The sequence below is a fragment of the Furipterus horrens genome, unplaced genomic scaffold, assembly GCF_987537825.1.
Source record: "Furipterus horrens unplaced genomic scaffold, mFurHor1.1.pri manual_scaffold_6, whole genome shotgun sequence".
NCBI lineage: Eukaryota > Metazoa > Chordata > Mammalia > Chiroptera > Furipteridae > Furipterus > Furipterus horrens.
The window spans coordinates 94,926,218-94,945,247 of NW_028327176.1; the positions used below are offsets into that span (position 1 = coordinate 94,926,218).

The following is a 19,030-nucleotide window of genomic DNA, read 5'->3' on the forward strand; positions in this document are numbered from 1 at the left end:
CCCACGGGCTGTGTAACAGCGCAGTGTGGTTGTTGTGTTTGAGTGCGAGGACATTTCCCTGTAATGAGAATTAGAATAGTAACGAGGAGGATGACACGCTGTAGTTGGAGAGCAGCAGATCTCCAGGGGAGCGCAGGCCCACCCCACGCAGGGCTGGCAGCTGCGGAGACTGTGCCAGAGGCCATGTCCCATTAGCCAGGCCAGGAGCCACCGGGCAAATGTCCGACTCTGGCTGTGTCCCCAGCCCAATCTGCTGGCTCGGGGAGAGTGGCAGGATTGGGTGCTGCAGCCTCTGGCTCACAGCCTGGCTTTGGGGGGAAAGAGGGAACCCCAAAGAAGAGATTGTGGCCTCCTCACACCCCTTTTCCTCCTTCCTCCATAGCACTAAATTCTTTCTTATATATAATACAATTTCTGCATTCATTTTCTTACTGTCTCCCTGATTACAGTATAGTCTCCACGCTTTGTCCCCTGCGGCTTCTCTGGTGACTAGAATAGTGCCTAGAGCATAAGTAGTTGTTCAAGAAAGGTTAGTGCACGAACTAATAGATTTGGGTGTGGACCCTTGGTACCCATGGGATTGGAGATGCCCCATATGGCTGAAGTCTTTGTGTCAGTCTGGTTCGTGTGTCTGTGAAGTGTGTGTATCTGTGAGGTTATATGAGATGTGTATGTCTATGAGCTGTGTATAGTAGGTGTGTGGGGTACTTCTGCCTGTGAGGTATGTGTGTATGTCTGTGAGGTATATGTGTGTGTGTGTGAGGTGTGTATGTTCATGCCTGTGAGTCGTGCATCTCTCCCTGTGAGGCGGGGTGTGTTTGTGTGCACTTTCAGCCTGGTCACCATCTCCCTCCACACACTTCGGCTGCTGAATGATTGCACCAGCTCGAGCTGGCCTGAGTCTCTCCAGGTGCACCCACTCGGTGTGCTGGAGACAGTGCAGGTGTCCCCCTACCTGCTCAGGCAGGGGCCCTGTGTCCAGCTGGAAGAGCGCTGCCAACACCCTTGCCCACACTGGGTCTCTGGGACAGACTCCACCAGGGACGTGCCCATGTTGAATCATGCCTCCTTGGGGCCTGGGTGTCTGCACCAACTTTTGGAACAGAGGATGCTGTCTCCAGGAATGGGCACCAGCACAGTGTGGCATTCCCAGGTACGTTTCCATGCACTCCTGATGAAAATGCCAAGGCCATGAAAAATAACCAGAACGCCCATACTTTGAGTATAGCCTGCTACGTGCCAGGCATTGTGCAAGAGCCTAATGGTTCTCGCAGCTCCGCGAGGTGGGGGTTATTAGGACAGCTGGGAAAACAGAGGTGCTGAGAGAGGAAGTCCCTTGTCCAGGGTCACACAACTAAAACATGGGACACAACACAGGCACCACTCCTGGTGCCTCAAGTCCCCCTCCTGTCCCACTGCCTGAAGATATCATCCAAATGAAGGTGGGGCCCCTCCCTTACCCAGATCCACCACCTTATTCTTTTGCAGAAGGAATGGCATGGGCATGAAGGGGCTGTCTGCTTTCTATGAGTCCTGCATGTGATTCATCACCCCAGCTTTACCGACAGCCGACCCTGCCCTCATGCAGGTGTCCCCTGTAGTGGGCACATGTTCACCCCAAAATATGTTGAAGTCCTAACCTCTGGTACCTGTGAATATGGTTTTATTTAGAAATAGGGTCTCTGCACATGTAGTCAAGTTAAGATGAATGTAGTCAAGTTAAGATGAGGTCATACTGGGTTAAGGTGGGCCCTAAATCCAATGACCAGTGTCCTTATAAGAAGAGGGAAATTTGGACCCAGACACAGAGACACACAGGGATGAACACCATGTGATAATGGGAGCCAAGAGTGAAGTGATACGTCTGCAAGCCAACGATTGCTGGCAGTTATCAGAAACTAGGAGAGAGGCATGGAACGGACTCCCCCTCTAGGCCTCCAGAAAGAACCAAGTATGCCCCAACTTTGATCTCGGACTTCTGGTCTCCAGAACAGTAAGAGAACAAATTCCTGTAATTCTAAGCCACTAAGTCTGTGGTAACACTGCAGCCCTAGGAAATGAGTACACACCCTCCCCTTCCAGTGCAGAAGGACACACACGCATACTAACTTATACACATAATTGCTTAGACTCACCCTGGGACTAGGCCACACAAGCCCATGTTGAGTGGCTCCTATGCAAGGAGCACTTGCTCAGAGATTCCCTCACCCAGCAGAGGACACGCTTCCCTGCACATTACTTGCTGGCCTTTTCCCTCCTCCAGCAGCAGAAGCTTCCCTGGGGACAGACAGAACCCTCTAAACTCCTCAAGGCTTCCTTCTTTGTCTCCTCTTCTTTTCACTTCCCAGACCCCAGGCTCATGGTCAGATATCCTCCCTCCTTCCTTCCCTCCCTCCCTTTCTTCTTCCTTTCTTCCTTCCTGCCTGCCTGCCTGCCTGCCTCTGCCTCTTTTTCTCCCCCTTTGAGTTCACACAGCCCTGTTGCAAGGCCCTACATGTTTTCAGAGAGTTGCACGTCTTTGCCACCTGTTGCTATGGAGAAGCCTCTTTATCACAAACACTGAGTAAACAGCTGCTGCTGGGAGCCCCTTTCTGCTGGCCAGGGGTTTATTTGGAGAAAGTCAATAAGGAAAAATAAACATTCCCAGCCCTGTGTATATACAGCCTTGGGACTAGTGCTCCACGGAGGCCCAGGCCTGCCAGCTCCCCAGAGGGTCTGGCAGGCCGAGCCCCGCTCCTGCTTCTGAGCCCGGAATCTTCCACTCAGAGTTGGGGTGAGGGCCAGGCAGCCACCTTCCTCTGCACTTAGGCAGGTCACTCTGTAGGCTGCACCCTCCCTGCCCTAGGCTGGGCCTAGCCCCCAGCTCCTAGCTCCTCTGACCTCTACCTCTCCCTCCTAGGAAAGAGTGTGATGAAACAAACCCACTCACCTGCAGCTCCCAGGTCTTTCTGCCTGCCGGCTTCTAAGGAAGTCCACTCTGTCTGACCTCCCACAGGACACTGGAATTCCTGGGAAGAACCACGGTCAGTTTGGCTAGGATTCTCTCTTTGGCATCTTAGTTTCCATTGACTTCAACATGTTAAGTGTTTAATAATCCAACACTCCATTCACTCAGCACATATTTATTTAACAACTGTGACTATGTCAAGGGGCTGTGTGTGCTGGGCTCAGCTGGCTCCTGCCCTCATGGTGCTCACGGTCTAGTGGAGAAGGCAGAGTCAGCCGCCACGATGTAGTTGGCTAAATATGTCCAAGCCTGTGAAGTGCAAAGCTGGAGAAGGAAGGGAGCTGGGGGTGGTGTGGAGGTGCCCTTTACATCTTACTAATCTCTATTACATGCATCGGCTCAGTGAATCCCCAGAACAACCCTGCCAGGTGGTAATATTTTTATTCCCATTTTATATGTGGGGAAGTAACTTGCCTAAAGTCACTTATCTGCTAAGAAGGAGACTCAGGATTTAAATGCAATACTGCTGGAGGCGATATCCTGGGCTCTAAACCATTGTGCAATTCTGCTGGGCTTGCAATGGGAACACCACAATCCTCAGAAAGCTCAGGAGAAAAGCTCTCATGAAATGTTTACATGACAGGTGGGGACAGGCAATGACAAGAGTGGCCGATGAGGAATGCCAGTCATTCAGAGGACATCATTGTGATACAGAGGACTCAGAGGCAGAGGCAGAGGTTGGGTTGAGCTTTGAAAGATGGGTAGGATTTAGATAAGGCCAGAGGCAAGGGAAGGGTCTCCCAGGGGCAGAATTAAGTATAGCCTGGCTGGGGTTGGGGAGCAGGAAGGCTTGTTTTGGAGAAGAAGGAGGTGGCTTGCCACCTTGCTTCTCAGTCCAGACCCCCACGCCTCCCTTGGAAACTCACCTCCAACCACACTCTCCTTGCTTTGTGTCAGGACCTCATCCTCTCTCTCCTGCATGTCTCTGCAGCCTCCTTCCTGGTCTTCTTGCCCCTAGTATTGCTCAGCTCTAATCCACTCCCCACCAGCCCCCAGGATCTTTCAGAAGCACAGATCTAACCATGTCCCATGTCCTCTGCATAGAAAGGTGCTATGTGGCCTTGCTCTCATCACTTCCTCTTCCATGAGCATCCTGCACACCAAGCATATAGAACCACTGAAGTTTCCTAAGTGCATGGGGCCCTCCCGTGCCTCTGTGCTTTGCACTTACTCTTCCAGCTGCTTGGAAATCCTTCCTGAAGAATCACACTCATTCACAAACTCCTGATGGGCACAGACCATGTGCCTGTCACTGTTCTGATCTCTAGAAACAAAACAGCAAACAAACAAACAAAAATGAAGGTCCTTGTCCTTGTGGAGTTTCCGTCCTAGTGAGGGATATACACTAAAACAAAACAAAGAAATAAAATATGCACAATAGTAGGTGCTGCTGAGTGCTGTGAAGGAAAATGCAACAGGGAGGGGGGACAAGTAGGCCTTGGGGCTACTGTGATGATACCAAGTAAGGTGGGGAACTCTCAAGTTTTCCGGGGATCTTTCCGGCTGTTGTGATGAGAATAGAATGAAGGTAGCAGGATGGGAGCAGGAGGATAAACAGGCCACAGGAACTCAGACTTCCAACTTCCCTCAAGGCTGTCAGGTCCTATGTCCAGGGTGTCTCCCCCCCTCCCCAGCCCCAGTTCCCCAGGGGCTTCCTGAGGGTAGCCAGGGAAGAGAGGGCATGCCCTCCAGGTCTCATCCAGCTTCACTGGTCCCGCAGCATGTTCTGGTGTAAGGGCACCTCCCTGCAGACCTCCAGGCCTGGCACTCCTCCCACCTTGACTCCCTTCAGGCTGCCTGCCCATCTCCCTTCCCAAGGCTCTGTGGACGACAGGAACCCCAAAGAGCTGTGATGCACATATCAGGGGCAAGGGAATTAACATTCCCAGGCTATAATTATACCTTCCACCCATGACACCTAAGGAAGCATCTTTTTATAAAAGCAGGTAAATTGGAGGCTCATGGAATTGTGGGGAATGAGTGTATTTTTAGCACACTCCCCTCACCACTCCCGATTGTCAGAATCCTGGTAATTACTCTGGCACCAGTGGTCTGAACTGAGGCTGGGGGACTCAGAGTGAGTTTGAAGGGTCATCATGAAGGGAATCTGGAAGGCACCGAGAACCTCGTTAAGCCAAGTGAGAATCTAGGAAAGGAGCCTGAAGGAACTCCCTCTGATGGGAGGAGTCATTCATGAGAAGGTGGGGAGCACATTTTTAAAATTACATATATCAATAATTATCCTGGAAACAATAATACTAATGACAGCTAACCCTTATATGGTACTTCTTAAGTACCACGTAGTATTCTAAGTGCTTTTTGTATATTAACTCAATTCTTACAATGATCATATGAAGTAGGTATGGCTATCATCCCCATTTTGCAGATGCGAAAACCAAGGCATAGAAAGTTTGTGTCATTTTGACTTAGACATTGGAGATACATTTATACATCTATACACATAGAAGTTTGCTGACTTCAGTGGGTGAATGAGTGAATTCCCTCCTGCAATCCCCAGATGTTTACAAAGAGGCCTAAGGCTTGGCCAATCACAAGCTCTGAAGTTAGAAAGTCCCTACCTTTGGGGGCGGGGCCTCCGATCACACTTCTGGTTCCTCTTGAACAGCCCACATCCCCAGTCTGTGCAGTGAGACCCCTTGGTTGGGGAACAGCCCCAGTGTGCTCCTAAGCACACAACACTGGAGCAAGAGGCTGTGGTGACACGTTCCAGGAGCTGAGAGCAGAGTCCCTTGCACTTGCAGGGTCTTCTACCCACTTAAGGAGCTGGTTGGAATAGTGGATCTACTGATACTTGAGAAAATGTGGAGAAAGAGGAGGAGAAGGAAGAATTAGGGTCTCCTAGATATTGTCCAGCAGTCGTTTGTGTCTAGGGACACCCCTTCTCTAGCAAGGACATCGGCACAGAGAAGACATGAGAGAGAGAGAGAGAGACAGGGTGAAAATGTGATTTTTAATGCAAGCCTCGATAATCAGCTATTTGTGATGGAATTTTATCTGTCCTGGTCTCTGAGGAACGAGAAGCGGGAGTGAGGGAAGAGGGGTCAGAAATTAGTATGCAGAAATATCTGATCAGCCAAAGTAATTTTCTTTAATAATCGTATTCATACTGCCTGCTCTCTGCTCACTAGAAGAATTAAGTATTTAATAGTAATATATTTCATCTGGCAGTGGTTCCGTTTCGTTAGGAACCGCGATGCTTCATTGGGGTATGTGGGTGGGTGGAGGTCTGGTGGGGGAGACAGGTAGGAGGTGTCAAAGCAAAAAGAAATAGCACAGCGAGCAGGAGGGCAGTGGGCATGGGTGGGCAGGAAAGGAAGTACAGGCGAAGCTGTGTGCCAGGGTGAGCCCAACAGCCCTCTGAGAGGCCACGCAAGTGCCTTCACTGCCTGAGCTGGGCTGTCCAGCTCAGTGGGCTGGCTGCAGTTGTTACATCCCAGAGACCCCTCTTCTGAACCAATTCCTAAAGCTTCATCTCTCACCCCCAAAGAGAGGTTCTCCTGTGTGACCTCTGGAGTGCCCCTGGCCCCCAGCTCTGGGACTGATAGAGTAGCTGAGTGGCAAGTCCTCTGGGAGTAGAATTACACAGTGAACTCCAGACCATGCTCTGATCCCCATGTCCAAGCTTCCAGAACTCTATGGCAGACTCTTGGGGCTGCCTCCATGTGTCCCCCCAGTCAGAGGTGAGCCTGCAGTTCCTGGCTCGTGCATGAGGAGAGCTGCTACAGAGGAGAGAAGCAGCCTGTGCTGGCTGGAGAATCTGACAGCTGCCTCTTTGCCCCGGGGCTGCAGGAGCAGTGTGCTTTAGCTATTACATGATTTTAATAGTTAAAAAGCAGGCCCAGCGCGTGCCAGGGACATAATTGATGACACCCAGCACTTGGGAACCTGATCCCCATTGGAAGCATTTGGAGGCCCTTCGCCTCCTCTGCCAGGGTCCCTGAGCTCAGCTGCCCGGGTGGAAAACATCAGTGGGAAAGGGGTGTCCGATGAGACTGGAGACAAAGAGAGAGAGGGCCGAGCTGCAGATAGCAGAGTTCAGCTTCTCGCTGTTCTTTTAAGAGCAGACTCCACAAACTGATGTGCAGTGATGCTGGCATTTCCAGGCGCCTGACAGGCTGGAATTAAACACCTGTCCATTAAGCTGACAGCCCCAGGAAGGAAAGAGAGGGGGAGAAAAGGGAGAGGAAGGAGAGCTGGGAACCCAACCACAGGCTGGCTCCTTCCCTGCAGGAGCAAGTTCCTGCCAGAGAAAGAGGTCAGGGTGGGAGCCACCAGCCAGCAGCCAGCAGCTTCTATGTTTCTATGCTCTCTAGTTTCTAAGGCAGACAGAGTGTAGGCAGGCCCACTGCAAACTAACATGCAGACCTGGACCTTGGGGCTGGAGAAGAAGCATGTGATGCCCCCAGGAGGCTGGGCCAAGGAGAAGTCAGGAGATTTATCCTCATTTGCTCAAAACTCCAGTGCAAAGGCTTGTGGTGCCCTGGGAGCCTCTGGGCCTCCTCCACACACATGCTCTTTGTCTGCTCAGGACCCTTTAGGCATGTACCAGACATTAAGCAGCCCATCCGTGCTGCCCTGAGACACCTCTTGGACATTTGGGTGAGTCTATCCCAGCTCCTCAACTCAAGTGGAAGCTCCTAGAGAAAACAAAGTTTGTCTTGTACTTCACAGCTAGTCCTCCACAGTGCTCAGAGTGTACTATTGGGTGGGTTGGGTGGAATGGGTTTATGGATGGATGGGGTTCATGGATGGATGTTAATGCTCATAGTTGGGCGGCATATACCAGTGGCCTGTACTGGTTTGTTAAATTTTCTGTATTGGTTAGTAAATAGCCAGTGCTCCTAGCCCGATAAATGCCACACTCCCCACCATCCTGGCCACTGCATGTGATTTGCTGGAACTTCCCAAGATTCAACAACTAACATTAGCACTGGGCCCAGCAGGGGGCCTCAGGACTCTGCTCCATTGCTGGGACCAGCGTCCACTCTAATTGGTGATTAAATAAGCTTATCATTTAAACCAACACCCTTGGGTGGGAAGATGAACAGACGCCAAGACTGAATATTGAGATTAGGTGATCTTAGGGAAGGAAGGACTAGAAGGAAGTAGGGAGGGACAGAAATGCCAAATAGCTTATCAGGGGGGTTTGTTTTTGCGCACTGGCCACCACCTTGGAATATTCCGTTGAGCTGTCTGGGCCTCAGTTGGCTTACCTTTCAAATGGGGACCATGTCTGCCCTGTCAACCTTAGCGGGTCACTGTGCCCAGTTGGAACCTGTCCCTCAATTGTCCGGTCATTATTCTTTGCTGTGTGCATGCCCAGTCCTCTAATAGAGGATGAGCTTCTTGGAAACAAAGATGCTATGGAAAACACCTTTATAGCCCAGCACATACTTAGTATTTGTTGAATGGATGGATGCAGGAGTAACGAAGGAGTGGATGAAAGAAGAAGCAGACTCTGGAGAGTATAATGGGAGAGGGCCAGGACGTATAATGGGAGAGGGGTGCAGATGGACAGAGAAGGAAGTGAAGGAGAGCTCAGAAGGATGCTGCTGGGTACCAAAAGGGAGCTTCTCCCATCCTCTGTCAACACTTCCCATGCCACCCTGCCCTGCCCTGGTGATGCCCAAGTTTCAGGTACACCAAGCCAGCATAGGTTGGCAGAGAACGAGCCCCAGATGACCCTGGGTGGATCCAAGTGTTAGCAATGCTGCTTTATCCAGTTCCCCAGGATAAAAGACTGCAGTCTCTGGAAGCTCCAGGTATGAAACACGGGGTTGTCCCAGAGAAGAAGGGTACGTGTCAGGAGAGTGAGACGGGGAGCCAAAGGCTGAAGGAGCTCAGACTCTGCCCTGTACCCTCATCATGCCACTCAGCCTGTGTCCTTTCTCAGACCCTCACACCCTGCCGGCCACCCCTTCCCAGCCTCTCCTCTCCCTCATGTCCATGGCCCATTTGGAAGCCTGGAGCTCTGCCTCTAGATCCTGCCATATCAAGGCCCACAGCTCAGGACCATGCAACTTGGGACTGAATTATTTCCCGTCATGTATGATTCTCCATTTGCCGGTATGAGTCTGCACTGCACGTGAGCATGATCGCCACGACATCTGCCACCCTCTGACTGTCAGGGTTCATAATACAACTGATCTGTCTGGCTAGGCCACTCTTCTTGTTTTCAGAGCTTCTAGCAAGAAGGAAGCTGCCATAGGTGGGGGGTGGGAAGCAGCTTGCTGGGCCAACATGTGTGCAACAGCACCCCCTGACCAGAATCACACGTGTGAGAGCATGGATTTTAGAGCCAGACCAACCTGGGTTCAAATTAAAGCTCTGTCACTTATTATCTGTGTGACTTTGGACAAGTTATTTAACCTCTCTGAATCTCACACAATGGCCCTGTCCCCCCTACCCCACCCCCCACCCCCCCACCAATAGGGTTGTTTTAAGGATTTCACGAGAACAGGCATGTGAAAGCTCTTTACAACTAAAATTGTGCACAAACGCTCAGGAGCAGCGTGGTTATTATTGGTGTCATTCTCATGAGCGTTACTGGTTTAGGTGCAGCTGAGAGAGCAGGGTGGGCCTACGGCCGGGTCTTATTAAGGCTCTGCCATGGAGCAGGGTGATAATGTGCAGACTTCTAGGGGAGAAAAATTCCTTGCCATCTGTTTGTGTTAGAGCAGTGCTTTGTAGATATTTCAGCCTACCCCGGCTCCTCTGAACCCACCCTGAACCCCTTCAGGACTTGCTCACAGGGGGACTTGGCACCATTCATCCTGACGTGCAGCGGCCACTGTCTCCAGCTGCTCTCACCCCCTCTGTCTAGTCTCACTGCTTCACCCAGATTGTAAACCTTCGCAAACTGGGATGGCTTCTCGTATTTCTAGTGTATCTTACATGTATCTTACAACATTTAGCCCTGGAGTGGAGGGCAGGGAGGGGGGGTAGCAGAGGAGGGTACAATGTGTGAGAGAAAATATTAAGGGAAGGGGAGAGATGAGGAACAAGGGACAGAGATTAAGTGTGGCTTCGGAGCCAATCCCTGATCCACCACTCTTACTAATTTGAGTGGCTTTCATTAAGTTGCTCCTCCTCTTAATGCCTCAGTCTCCCCATCTGCTAACAGAACCTTCCAGCACCTTCTTGAAAGACAGAACCTGAGACTCTCAGCCCTCATTTCTAGCCAACTGTTACCCACACGAGACCCATCTGTACAGGGAGCCGGCCCCCTAAGATTCTATTTATGGACCCCTGGGTCCTCCATGACCTTGTCCCCCACTTTCCCCCACCCATATCATCACAGGGGCACCCAAGCTCCAGCCTGTGTTTGTGAGCTCACCAGGAACCACAGGACACGGGCCTTTCTCTCTGCCGTAATGAAACCCTTTAATCATATTCAAATAGGTTACTGTTCAGGGGGAAAATAGAAATATGGATTTGATAGCAATAAATTTCCCTGGCTGGCTAAGCCCAGTTCTTAATTGTCCTGTCCCAGGGCTCGCACATTTCATTGTTCGTTAGGTGCTTAAGTCCCCACTCTCATTTTGTGGCGGTGACATTACCGTTGATGGCTCTAATACTCTCATAATTTGAAAGGGGATTTGCATGATAGAACGCAGAGTATTAAAAGAAAAAGAAACAAGGGAGAGAGAAAAATGGGGGGCAACATGGGAGGAGGAGCTCAGAAGGGAAGGGGGACGGTAGGAGGGGGAGGGGGCAGATGAGAAACTCAATCCAGCTTTCACTTTAAAAAAGTCACTTTCTTCAAAGTCAAATCATTGTTTTCATTGAAGGGAAAAAAAAAATGGAAAGAAAGGAAAAAGCCGAGGCTGCACATTGGGCTGACTGGGCACTGGTATTCTCCTTATTGTTCCTAATGGTTATTAATTATTATTATCCGCTGTGCAGGGCTCTGTGGACGTGATGTCCCCAATGTCCTTGGGGTGGTGTTAGGGGAGGGAGGGCATCAGGCTGACTCCGGATGGGGAGGGTTGATCCTGGGCCACAAGAAGATACCGGTGGCAGCAGGAGCCAGGTTTGGGGAGGTGGAGGGGAGAGGGGACACCTCCTAGAAAGAAGTCCTCTGTAGGAGGGATCTAAGCCTCCTGGGTCCTGGCCAACCTTTCTGCAGTTTCCTAGGAGTTTCTTCTTCTCAAAAACCGGTGACTGGGGCACAGCCAGCCTTGCTGGACACAAGGCGATTCTGGTCACTGGTGGGGTCTTCCAAGTCCCCTTTTGTAAATTGGATTCCCCGCCTCCACCCTGTTGCAGTCCAGAACTGGAAGGCAGAGCACAAGTTTGGCTGGACTCCCATCATTAGGCGTTCAGGGTCAGTGAACACTGCGGCCAGGCTGCCCTTTCCTCCTGGCTGGAGAGTCAGTCTTGGGTTTCAATGACATCCCCCCTCCCTTCTTAGCATCTTCCTTCCCAGGGCCAGAAGCTCTAGAAGTTACTGCAGGCGTGGGTTCCTGGGCTTTGAGGGATGACTATGACTAACTCAGCTTTCGTTGAGGTTTGTATTCCAAGCCGCCCCAGGTGACCCTTGACTCTCCTTAGACATGAAGAGTGTGTGCGGCTGGGTCTCCGTGGACAGAAGGAGTGAACGTGCCAGGGAGCATAGTGGGGTGTGGCGTGTGCGTTCCTGGCATTGACAATGAAGGAGTGAGGAGCATTGCCTACCATACCTGGGCTTGTGAGTTCACGTGCATGGGCTCTCACCCTCCAATTCTGCCATTTTCTAATCATCACCTCATTTGCCTGGCTTCTTGTACCCCACCCCCACCCCCCGTGGGACAGAGACAGGCTGTGAGCCACTCATGTCTTTGGCGTATCTCACACCTGCACCCCTCCTGTTCCTACCAGTTCTCAATGCCTCCTGGCCAAGCAGCACCCCCTCAACTTCCTGCGGACTCTCTTCTGGATTAGAATTTTAAATCATATAAATTCCTGGATTGGAAGAAAAGCTGTCTACAGAGAGCCAATTCACACTCCTCCATCCCCCTCTTTTTGGCCTGCTGCTGGAATCCAAGGCCTGGGAAAGCACACCCTCAGGGCCTCCTCAATCCCCTTGCCCAGCATACCCCCCCACCTCGGCCTTTCAGACAGCCCTTCCCTACCTGCTACCCACTCTGCTGCCCCTCCCCTCACTCCTCCTCACTCTGAGCCCAGGACCCCCTTCAACCCTGGAGGACACCTAGTTCCTGAGGGTGGGGTCCGGAATCAGCTTCCCCAGAGGAAGCTGCCATTGCTCAGCCCTCTGCAACTGCAGAAATCTGGAGACCTAGATGATCCCCACTGAAGGGGGCTGATGTTGCAGGGTGAGGGAGGAAGGAGGAAAGGAACAGTGAGCTGCGGTGAGGACGGAAGCTAGAACACCCTAGAAAAAAATGGTCTAAATTAGACCATAAAACCCTGTGTCAACCATTCTTAATTTTTATTATGAGGATCCTAGTGGAGAACAGACAAGTGGCAGCCCTGTCCTCATCTGTCCCTCCAGCATCCCAGAAGTGATGGAATGCCACAGACTCGGCCTCCCTGCTCCTCAGCCTGATTCCAGGATTCATAACACTTGAGTCATGAACAGTCTTTAGAGGTGCAGTCTGAAGCCACAGGGAAATGAACTTGGTGCCTCCCCCTCACCACACCCCCAAGACCCCCAAGGAGAAGCTGTCTCCAGAAAAAGGGAAAAAAAGTCAGAGAGACAAAGTGATTCTTAAATATTTTCCTTCTCTGCAGTCACTCAGGGAGGAGGGGGTGAGGGGCGAGGGAGACTGAAAGGGGGGGACCAAGGGGGTTTAATAGGCTCCGGTGACAGCACAGTGTCCACATTGGGAAAAGATTAATGACGAAAATTAATCGCCTGACCTTTCTTTCCAGGAGCTGGAGGTGAGGCGGGCCATTAAAGCCTCTTATGTTGTAATTAACGTTGGAGGGGAGAAGAGAGCTGCCTTCAGAATGGATGTGATCATTTAATTAGGCTTAGGCGTAGGTGCCACAACAGGTCCGGAGAAGTCATAATTTAACTATAGCTTTAAATTACACAGGCAGAGTGGGGATAGCAGAGTTGGACGGCAGGAGAGTCTGCGCGGAGCTCAGGAAAACAACTAAATACACACCCCAAGTGAGGGTGAGAGATGGTGACAGAGAGACGGACGGACAAAGAAAGCAGTAGGCGCTGGTAGCGAGGGCGGTCAGAAGCAGAGAGGACACAAGAGACAGCGCCGCAAAAGGGGCGACATGAGAGTCACGTGAGGGAGAGAAAAGTGAGATCGCCAACAGTTAGCAAAGGCCAGGAGGAGCGCGCGCCTCTGTGTGTGTGTGTGTGTGTGTGTGTGTGTGTGTGTGTGTCCCCGCAAGTGCCTCTGAGCACCCTCAACTCCTACAGAGACTCAAACAGCATCCACAGACACCCGACCTTCGAGAATTTGCAGACACTGAGTCAGAAGGCGGACGGGGCCAAGCAAGCATTTCACCCCGTCTTCGCCTTCGCGTGCGCCTCTCTCCCTACCATCTCCCTGCCAGAGTCTGGGCGAGACGAGTCACCCCTCCCTGTCCAACCTGGACAGTCTGGGGTTCCCGAGTGCCACGCGGTGCCTGCGTCCTACGGGACAAGCAAGGCCCGGCCGCGCGTCCGCCGGCCGGGGTAGAGGCGCAGGGCGCGGGCACACGGGCTGCAAAGCCCGGCAGGATGGGGTGAGTGAGCCGAGCCGCACCGGCCTGGGAAGTTCAAGGCCGCCGCACTGCGCGAGGCGGAGGGGTAATGACCCGCCGCCTCTGGGGCGCCAAAGCCGGCAAGTTGCTCAACCTGCGGGATTAGTCACTGGGCTGCAGGAGTGGGGTCGCCGGGAAAACGCGCACGGGGTGCCTCCGAGCTGCGGGAGGGGAGGGGAGGGAAGGAAGCACCGGCAGATCGGCCTAGGCCCGGATGAATGGGCCGCGGGCGGGGCGTGGGGGTGAGGGGTATGGAAAGCCCGCGGGACCTTTGTGGAGCTCTTTTATAGAGGCGCCACGCCACCAGCTTTGTTCAGGACCGTGGGGTGGTCGACTACCGAGTAGGTCAAAGAAAGGCTCAGGGTGGCGCCCCACGACACCTGGGTCCCAGCTCGGCTCTGCCTTCGGACGCTGGTCACTGTTGGGGGTTTCTGGGCCCCTGGGGACTGCGATGACTTCACTGTCCCCTCCCACTAGTCCTTCAGGGGCCGCCAGAGAGGACGCTGCTGCCGCCACCGCTGCTGCTGAAGGGAATCTGGAGAGAGGGAGAGAGACGAAAGTGGAGTTGAGGAGGTAGGGCAGAGTGGGATTTCCTTTACCCTCCTTCGGGCTCCCAGGGTCCTCCAGGAACTAGGCTGATCCCAAGCTGCCAACCCTTAAGGTCTGGTTGGTGAACTGCACCTCTGCCCCTAAACATAAACCATGTGGATTGGAAGAAGAGGGTTACGGGTGAGGAAGAAGACAGAGATGCCCCCCCCCCACCTTCCCATTCATTCACTAGCCCCCACCCCAGATAATCAAGCTGCAAGACCCTGCCTCGTCCCCTTTCTCTATGAAAAACACAAAAGCCGCCAAAAGGTCTCCTGCAGGACATTTTTACTCCCAGATCAAGGCAGAATTCCCAGCTTGATTAAACATCCACAAATTCTCCAAATCAGTGAAACTCTCAGTTGAAGTTTTGTCCCTGTCCCTCTAGTTAGTTGAATGACGAATTGATTAATGGGTTGATTGATTGTCTAACGGGGTTTTGGTCTCTCGCAGCTCAGTACTCTGTTCTGAGAATGTCCAGCCTGCATTGGGGACAAAGGAAGTAGAAAGCGCTGGAGGGCTCCTCTCCTCAGACCAGGGCTCTACTGGTCCATGAGGCATCTGGTCATGTCTTAACTGTGCTGGAGGTGCCTGTGCTGTGCTTCCTACAGAGGCAACAAAGTACATACCCTGCAGCAGAAAAAAAGTCAACTTGGGATCTCTGACCCAAAAGGCCAAGATAGAGAGCTCAGCCCAGGAATTGCTGGGACTCACCTGGCCAGCAAGTGCCCCATCCCATCCTATTTAGGGCCCTGCCAGTGCATTTATGGAAAATGAAGGAGGAAAAAGCAAGCCGGGGTGGGGGGGGGGTAGATGTAGGGGACAGCTTTTCAGAATAGACAGCAATATTATCCCCTCGGGATGAAATGAACAGAAGTTCAGGGGCCCCGTCTGGAGGAATTTAGTTAGGAAGACTCTGGGGGTGGGTGAAGGGAGGTCTGCCTCTCCGTGAGAACAGCCCAGGCCACTGGCTTGTTTGTTTTTCTGTCTGTTTGTTGGATGAGGGCGAGACAGATAAGAACGTGGAAACAACCTTAAAATAACCTCCACAATTCCCTAGGCACTGCCAGAACTGGGTGCTTGGGTCTAGTGTGGAGCTTGCAAGCTTGTATGGTGACTGAGAGGTTGGGGTCAGGAGCCATTCTGACATGTCTGTCTGTCCACACATATGCATGTGCTCTTGCCCAGTCCCCAGTCCCCGTTTGCTCCCTTGTATGCTGAGTGAGCTAGAGTTGATTTCAATCCTCTCAGCTGACACGAGGGGGAATAAATAATCCCATGACTTGAGTTAGGAGGCAGGGCCCCAAGGAAGCATAGCAACTGCATAAATCCTGAAGATGTGGGCTCAGGTGGGCCCCACAGAGCATAGGGTCACTCCCTGGGACTGATGACTCCTCAATTCAACACTTGCCTCCTCCCTCTTTTCATTCCTGCCCAGTTGCATCCCACACAAAAGGCTACTCCTGGCCCCCTGCGTCTGTGCCCTGTGAGACCTGGGCCTTCCCTGCAGAATGGGCTGGAGGCACAGTGATGCAGACACTCTCTTTCTCAGGACTCCTTCCTTCTCTGTCCCCACCCTGCAGGGCATTCACAGCCAAGGAAGTAGATCTCTCCCACCTAAGATTAAGCCAGCACCTACTTTTTTCCACTCCCGTGAGGGGTTTGGATCCAAGCCTAGGAATCATAGGGAGGCTCAAGATCATCCACTCCTCCATCTGGGCCTCTCAATGCTCCAGGGTCTTAGATAAAAGTGAAGAATGAAGAACATTTGTCTTGAAACCAACCTTTCAATGTCCACTCCCTGGCCTTTCCCTAGACCTGGATTGGAGCTCAAACTCTGTCACCAGCCCAGATCTGGGAGCTTGGCCTTGAGCAAAGTCTTCTTCTTTGCCTATTGCCTGGAATACCACCCAACCAAGTTCATGAGCATTCAGTTGATGGATCTCCTCAAAGGAGTGCCTGAGTTTTAAAAGAGGGGCTTTTTAACCGAAAGTGTTTGCCATTAGATGAATGTGTAAGTATAGGGGGAATTTCTGAAGCGGGGCTTTCTAATGGATGCCCCCTTGCCTCAGAAGGCCCCTTCAAACTGTAAAGATATGCCAATTGGCCCCTTAACTTTCCAATTCATCACCCCAAACCCAAAATAGTTGGTGTTGGAGTTTTGAGATGTTTCTGAACTCAGGGAGACTGGGCCCCAAACTGCCAAATATAATAACCATTTTCCAAAGTTTTAAAAAGTATGTCATTCATTCCTTCAGACATTAATTTACTGAACAACAAATGCAAAGCACTGGGCACCCACACAAAGATGAAAACCAAGATAAGTGTGACAATTTAGATTCCAGCTGTGTAGTTGATGGTTTACAGTCTAGAAAGTCATTACCATTTAGCTATTCAGTGAGACAGGCAAAGATCAGAAAAGGAATAGGATAAGGACAGGGAAGGGGTAAGAGTAGGGTTAGGCTATCACTTCTCTCTTCCCCTTGACCGCATAAGGCAGATATGGACTATCTCTCTTGCTGGGTGGCTGATGCTCATTGACTTTTTCTCCATGCCAATAATTAACTTCTAGCTTGGGCCTGAAGCTAGACTTGCAAATCACAATTTCAAGGAAGTTGACTGTTCTGTGCAAGTTACACAGGGACTAGTTAATTCATTTTGTCAGTTCTTTAACAGGTATTTTCCCAACCACAATTCCATGCTTAACAGAAAACTCCTAAGCCACAGACAGATGAAGGACACAGACATCCATTTGGAAAGATTAAGCCAGTGGAGATGCTGGTTGCAGTGTGCTCAGCATCTGTGAAGGACATAGACTGGCAGGGGCAGGAGCTCAGCAGATGGTGGTTGCCCTGGAGCAGGGTGGGATGGGCAGTGAAGGAAAGCTTCCAAAGGGAGGTGAGGCGGTACTTTTATTGTCTTTTGAAGGATAGGTATAGTTGGTGTAGACTGGTCGAGTGAAAAGGGAAAAACTTGGAATTCAAAAAAGGAGGCAGAACATAGGGATGGAAAACAACACATTAAGTTAGGCAAGTGGGAGTGAGAGGGAATGCTAAGTTTCATGGCATGTTGAAGGGACTGATCTGGCTGGAGCTGAGCTGTTGGGAATGGGGCTAGAGAAGTAGGTAAATGAAGACTTGCGTGGAGATGACCTTGGGGCAGTATTAGTCAGCCATTACCACAGTAATGCTGCCTAGCAAATCACATAAACACTCTATGGTTTACAACAACAAGCCTTTGTTTTTCTCACAGACTGTGGGTTGGGCTCAAGGCTATTCCACATTCTCCTTGAACCAGCATGGCAATCACAGGAGCTCGAGAGACCAAGCCAAACAGCACAAACCTTTTTAATCCTATGCTCTAGTCACATTCATTGACATGCCATTGGCCGAAGCCAGTCGCATGACCAAGCCTACCATCAGTGCGGTGGGAAAGGAGAGAGTCACGTGACAAAGGGTGTGCATGTAGAATCCTACTACAGGCATGAAGAATTGGAACCAGAGATCCCATTCGCCTCAGCTGCTATACAAAAGCCATTGAAAATTCCTAAAAGGTTGAGTGGCACAAGCAACACCCTATGGTAGCTTCAGTTTCTGAAACTTTTTCACAGACACTTTCCCATTTCCATCTTCAACCCTCTGGATTTGGTGTTGTGATCCTGTTTTCCAGATGATGAAGGGAGACTCAGAGAAGTGATGTAGCTCAACCAAATGACACAGTTGGAAAGAGATGGAGTTAGATTTAAACAGGGATCCTTGCTTTCCATGGCTGATGTAGAAAGCTGGCTGGCTGCTCCGTGCAGGATGGAGAGAGCCATGAGGGGCTGCAGACGGCTGACAGCTGGGAGATGAGACCATGGTCCCAGCCCCATGAGTAGGGCACCGGTGAGGCTGGTAGCAGAGGAAGGGAGACAGAGGTCTACGACTTTATGGTTTGTTTTTGCATTTTCTTCCTTTATTGAGGTATAATTTTCATAGAGTAAAAGACACCCAGATCTTAAGTGTACAACTGATGAGTTTTGGCAAATATAACTGTGTTATCAACACCCAGTCAAGGTAGAGAACATTTCCATAATCCCAGCAAGTTTTCCAGGTGCCCCTTCCAGTCCATCCTCCTTCCTCCAGGCAAACATTTCTTGGACTCCTTATCACCATAGATAGTCTTGCCTGTCTCTGTACTTTACATAAATGGAATCACACGGTATGTTCTATTTGGGGTCTGGTTTATTTCACTCAGCATAATGTCTTGGAGATTCATCCATGTTGCTGCATGTTGCTGTAGTTTATTTTTATTGTAATACATATCCCATTGTATGAGTTTACCACAATTTAACCCATTTTCCTGTTGGTGGACATTTTGGGTTGTTTCTAGTGTTTTGGCTCTTACTAACAGCACTGCTATGAACATTCTAGAGCAGGTCTTCCTGTGGACAAGGTTCTCACTTCCGTCTGAGTATATCCCTAGGAGTAGAACTGCTGGGTTGTGGAGTACCAGGTGTAGATCCAGCTTTTCTGATCCTAGCAGCAGACACGGTGGTCTATTCCAGGATGCAGGGCAGCAGAGAGGCCTCTGGAAAACCTCAGAGTAGGTGCAGTCTGTGCCCCACAAGGTCATGCCCTCAGCACCATGTTCATCTTCCTTGCCCCAACTGCCCCCACCACCAACATTGCCCTGTTTGCAAAATCCAGCTGTCCCCTGCTTTTTAAC

At 51.1% G+C, this 19,030-nt stretch overlaps 1 long non-coding RNA gene across 1 annotated transcript; it reads left to right on the plus strand.

Annotated features, from left to right (window-relative positions):
- The first annotated feature begins 13,636 nt into the window (after positions 1-13,636).
- Positions 13,637-18,516, plus strand: LOC150006993 (uncharacterized). The gene is made up of 3 exons (XR_016511778.1): positions 13,637-13,717; positions 14,213-14,308; positions 17,576-18,516. It is a non-coding gene; the product is annotated as an uncharacterized LOC150006993 (long non-coding RNA).
- Positions 18,517-19,030: the final 514 nt, after the last annotated feature.